General features: G+C 34.0%; 1 protein-coding gene across 2 annotated transcripts in view; it reads left to right on the top strand.

Moving 5' to 3' along the window:
• Positions 1 to 6345, top strand: part of LOC106867596 (adhesion G protein-coupled receptor L4) — a 364928-nt gene that overhangs the window by 12545 nt on the left and 346038 nt on the right. The gene's annotated exons all lie outside the window — the stretch shown is intronic.

Raw genomic sequence — 6345 nt, 5'->3', positions numbered from 1 at the left:
ACACACACACACACACACACACACACACACACACACACACACACACACACACACACACACATGTATATATATATAGTGTCAAGCTAACAACAGAACTCGAGGCAATTCAGCGTCACTATACAAAAAAGATCGCCACAGTCCAGCAGATGAACTACAGGGAGCGACTGAAGGCACTAAGTCTCTACTCCCTGGAGCGCAGGCGGGAGAGATATATAATAATTTACATATGAAAAATACTGGAAGGACTTACCCCAAACTTTGGTATCAAGTACTACACGAATGCCCGCACAGGTCGCCACTGCAAAGTACCAGGGTACCGTCAACTGCATCTCACATAAGAACAAGGTATTGCAATAGCCTCGGTTTCAAAGAACCTCAGCTCTTTAATGCCCTACCAAAACAATTGAGAGACCTGCAAGACATGGATATAGAGGTCTTCAAAACAAAACTCGACGCTTTCCTATCTACGACGAACCGATGGCTCGAAATGAGACACAGTTGAGGGCAGCGATGCCAAATTCTCTTATACACCAGATGTGCCATCGAAAGTCTTGATTGGACTACATCAGGTGGCGGAGAAGAGCCATGCAAGGAACGTGAAGAGAGCACAACATAAGGAGGGAAAGTCATGGTGGTGCTCCAGCAGGACCGCAGCCACTTGGCTGAAACGAATAAATAAATAAATAAATAATATATATATATATCCACCAGTCGCTACCATCATCATCATTTTTAATCAAAAAGGTGGCGATATTTTCGATATCTAATTTTGTTCCTCAGTCTTGAGTTCTAGTGTCACCGTTGTCGACTATTTTGTTTCATCACTTCAACATAGATAAGATAAATGCTAGTAACATAATGGAGCCAGTTCAATCTACTCCACCTCTTTCTTGCAAAATTGGACTACTGCCTTAATCAAAAGATAGCACTATTGTTATCGCTACTATTATTATTATTTCAAAAATAAACTAAACATCATCATCATCATCATCATCATCATTATTATTATTATTATTATTATTATTATTATTATTATTATTATTATTATTATTATTATTAAAGCCATTATAGTAAAAGTAAACACACGAAAAGAGGTTATCTCTGGAAATGAACTTATTTTCAACGCTATCCAACGCTGTGTCGTGAGGGCCACGCCTTAACAAATGCTACAGACTGATAAGTTTTTACGAACACTTATGATCTGCGCAACTTAAACAGCACCTCAATCTAACAAAAACAAAGCCAAAATATTTGGGTGCATTAATATGGTGAGCACAGCAGTTTGTACAATGACTCTTTGTCGCATCACTTTAATGCTTTGAGATCAATAAAATAAGCAGAATCGACAGAGCTCAGGATAAAATGCATTGTGTGTTTTTTTCCGACCTTACCGAGGCTAACTTGGCTTTTCCTCCTTTCGGGAACGATGAAATACGTATCAGACAAGAACAGTTGAAAGGTGGAATAATAAGAGCCAGATAAAACGCTTTGCAGTATTTGTTCTGGCTCTTAGCGTTCTGAGTTCAAGAATAGTAGACTTAATCCATCGCCCTGTTTAACACCGCTTCCTGTTCCTAAGATACCTTAGCAGAGTTCATTCTGTTGCAGGTATCTGAGGCCAAGTATCCAGTTTGAGGATAGCTTCCTTCCACAAGTCTCGGGAAACCTTGGAAAAGTAAAGCATCAGGAACGCTACTTTTCCCTTCTTGACTAAATGAGGAGAAAGAGGTAAAAAAAAAGGAATAAAAAACCGAGTAACCACTCATCATCTATAGACGTGTGCCTTTGAGCCAACGCTATAAATCAATATTAACACATAATTATCAGAGCGTTGTTATCTTATGAACAGATAACTACTGGTTTCGAGACATATTCCAAACAAAATTTCACAAAACAGTTCCCAACATACTGGCTTTTCACCTAGAAATTACCACATTTTGTTTTTATCAATTAGGCTACTATCAACTTGTAGAAATACTAATAGTACCACGTGACCAAGAGCCGTGCAGCATGCAAGTGTTTGTACATTTACCTATTTTAAAGCTAGAACGGAAAACATCACTTCACCAATTGAAAGAACTATATATATATATATATATATATATATATATATATATATATATATAAACACATACATACATACACACATAATACATGCATACATACATACATAACTCACATGCACACACACACACACACAGAACACACATATATATATGTATAGCCAAAGCCAAATACATATGGATAAAAAGATATATATATATATACATACATACGTACGTACATACAAACATAATTACATGCATACATACACGCCTACATACATACATACATACATACATACATACATACATACATATATACATACAGGCATACATATATATATATGTATGCATGCATGTATGCATGTATAGCCAAAGCAATATATTTGAGATTTTTTTCATTTTAGTTGAGTTTTTGCATTCCGTTCGTACGTCTGTTGATCTTATAGGTTTCGATAGTCTCTCATCTGAATATCATATTGAACTTACCGATGTTTGTTTGTTTTTGTTTTTTGTTTAATTTTTCATTTTTATTTTATTATCATAATCATTGGGAACACAGTCATTATCATCATCAACAATAGCAACAGGAGCATTATCGCCATTGCCATCTTGGTCATCATCACCAGCAGTAGAAGCAGCTGAGGCATCTCTATCATCAGTCTAAGCAAATTATTTGGATAAAGAACGAAAAACCTGTTTACCGGCCTATTGTTATTATTTATTAATATAATTATTTATTGTTATTGTCATCATCATTATCATCATTATTCTCTCCTAAACACTTCCATTATGTATTTGCTCGATTGATAGATAGATAGATAGATAGATAGATAGATAGATAGATAGATAGATAGATAGATAGATAGGTGTTTTGTTTGTTAACTAAAATGCTAAATGTGAAATTGCGTAGGAATCTTTTGTAAAGGTCTACTTATAAATAATTGTAGACCCTGCACGTATTTCCCTTTCTTTTTCATCTCTCTTCCTTCTGTTGCTTTTCATTCTCGCTTTATCACTACTCTCTCATTTGTCCTCTCTCTTATTCTCATTTGATGCATAATATTTATAATCAAAAACCTTCCTTCTCATGTTTTTCGAGCCTCACATTTACTTTTTAATTTAAACTGAATTTTTGGATGTCTGCATGTGGATATAGACAGACAAATGAAAGAATATGTCCAACCCACGCTCACCCACGATGATAGGTTCCCTAATATAACTAAAAGAACCCTTAGCAGATCTGAGAACACAAAACACAGCCATATATGTTTTCATTAATTGACATGATTAACTATAACAGGCGATCATATTAATTGATATGCATATTGGCCAGGTAGGAAATACACATCATGTACTGCACCAGTGAAACTAGATATACTGCTGAATTTATAAACCGCAATTAACACACACACACACACTCATGTGGGCACGCACATACACACATATACATATATATGTATATGTATATATATATGCTTATTTACAAACTCACACACGTACACACATGCACACACATTCACACATACACATACACTCAAACACACACACACACACGCAAACACACACGCATTACTTTCATTTTCTGTGTTGATTTCTATTGGCTGTTGAAGTGCGTCAGTCTGAAGCATCTACTATCATGTGCTAACATGTTTATTGTCAGTTAAAAAAGAAAATGTTTTCTAAAATAGTCAGCTAAAACATGCCATTTATTGCCTGATGAAACACCCTCATTATCTTCTGCTGAAAAAAATACCCCTGTACGTTGCAAAATTGTTCGCAGTATTTTCTGCTGATATATTTTTTTTATCAATACATTTGAAGAGGTTCTTCTCCTCTCCTCAAGTACTTCCATGGCCTCTGAATTTATCGTCTGCTACACCATTTTTCAGTCGTCTGCTGAAGTTCGGAGTTAATCTGATAAAATGTGGCTTGTTATCTATTGATGCTTCCTACTTTAAAAGATGTAACATGTATTTATAATCTACTGAAATGGGTAATTTCGTTCCAGGACACAAAGTTTCTATAAACAAGAATCAGCAATTCTACAAAAAATTGTTTGGATACATATAAATATATATACATTATATTATAATATATATATATATATATATATATATATATATATATATATATATAACACTATTAATAAAACAAGGTAGGTGAGATTTTTTTTTTCATATATCATTTTTAAAGGCGTGGGTATATTTGGATTTTGTGTGTCTGTTTGTCTGTCTGTCCGTCTGTATGTATGTATGTATGTATGTATGTGTTCTTACGGCTTAATTTTTCATATTTCTTATCAAGAGAGAAAGACTCGATTTCTAATCCAGAAACAAGAAAATTAAGTACCAGTTGTGTACTGGGGCCAATCTGATCGACTATCCCCCTACCCCAAAAGTTCGGGCCTTGTACCTAGAGTAGAAAAGAATAATGGGCCCTAGTCTTTTGCTCTATTCTTACCCTATTGAGAAAGTTTTATCTTTTATTGGTTGCTCAAAGAGCCATATGAGGTCGGTGAGGTTTAATTTGGTTGCTGCTTTTATTTTTAGTTTCCACCAATATCACGTATGCAAATATGTATGTATGTATGTATGTATGGATGGATGGATGGATGTATGTATGTATATATGTATGTATGCATGTATGCATGCATGTATGTATGCATGCATGTATGTATGTATAAATGCGTGTATGTATGCATGTATGTATTCATATATATGTGTGTGTGTGTGTGTGTGTGTGTGTGTGTTTGTGTGTGTGTGTGTGTGTAAATATATAATTGTGATAATCTCCTTAAATTGTATGCGTGGTTGTTAGCGTGACTACATGTTTGTGTTTCTGATTGCATTCGCGTGTGTCAGTCATTGTAGTATAGTAGGCTTGTGTTTATGTTATTGTGCGTAAATATTTCATTTATCTCTGTTGGTCATTGTGTGTTTTTTTGTACTTGTGAGTACCATTTTATATGTGAATTTGCACGTGTGTTTGTGTATGTATGAGAATTTATATCACAATCTCATTATAGCTAGTGTTGTCGAGTATGTGTGCTTGGTGGTGGGGGAGTATATAACGTATGTAAGTTTTTTGTTTTTGCTTTTGTTTGTTTTTTTCTCAGCACTTTATAAAATTGAAGACGTCGCGAGGGCATTGAACTCATGGCAATCCAACTGATTTCATTATCTTTTTATGCACCTAAGCAGTTTTTCCTTGATTTTTGGGAGGGTTTGAACTTATTACTACTAACTAATCAAAAACGTATTGATTGTTCAATTTCCTGGCAATTTACCGCAGCAAACACCAAAGGTTAACTCTTTAATGAGTCTCCTGAGTCCATATTTCGATACTTAGTTCCGGTTTGTTTAAAGTGAAACAAAAATGATATAAATCACATGTAAAAGTCGAAGTATACTCCCTATTTATATTATTTGTTACTAATTGAACTGAGTCATTGAGAATTTAGTGTATACAACGCAAAGAGCGAGAACGGTATATGAAACTTTACCTGCCAACTAAATTGTTATTGATCTAACTGTCTAACCCTAGTTCAACCATAATCGAACAGATCTATATTCCTGATCACGTTGAGCATCCCCACTTTATTGATTGTAGCCAATCCCTTGTTATAATTATGTATATAATTATTAAAATATTTGTAAAATTTACCTATAAGGTTTTTATTTCCATGCTTAACCCTTGGTAAAATCATTAATGATTTTTACCCTTCATTATAATTAATATTTGAAAAATGTACCCCTTGATCAAAACTGCATTCACTGCATAATATGTTTCGATATACTACACATGGCTGGAAAGAGAAATGGAAATTCTACTTTACTGTATATTTCCATGAGTGTGTATATATATTGCTGTACGAGGTCGCTGCTCGTATACGTATGTGTAGATACTCGTCAATTTATACTATGGAATGTCGTTGCTGTTGAGGGTAGTTAGGTATATATATTTTTTTTACCTTAAGCTTGAAACATGATCTTGTATACGGTTAATTCATTAGTTTAATTCATTATCTTTCTTTTGCCCGACTACAGCTCGTGTTTTAATTGTCAGAGTTTTTTAAGTAGTGATAGCGTCTTTAGGCATCTATTTCTCTAGCGCGTGGAGAGGCTTATAGCCAATCCCATGTTATAATCATGTATATAATAATTAAAATATTTGTAAAATTTACCTATAAAGTTTTTATTTCCGCGCAGATCACCTGGTAAAATCATTAATGAATTTTACCCTTTATTATAATTAATGATTTTTACCCTTTATTATAATTAATATGTATATATATATATAT

This window comes from Octopus bimaculoides, chromosome 6 (genome assembly GCF_001194135.2).
Source record: "Octopus bimaculoides isolate UCB-OBI-ISO-001 chromosome 6, ASM119413v2, whole genome shotgun sequence".
In the NCBI taxonomy this organism is placed as follows: Eukaryota; Metazoa; Mollusca; class Cephalopoda; order Octopoda; family Octopodidae; genus Octopus; species Octopus bimaculoides.
Note: the sequence above shows the minus strand (reverse complement) of the source record. Positions and strands in the feature narration are given on the sequence as shown.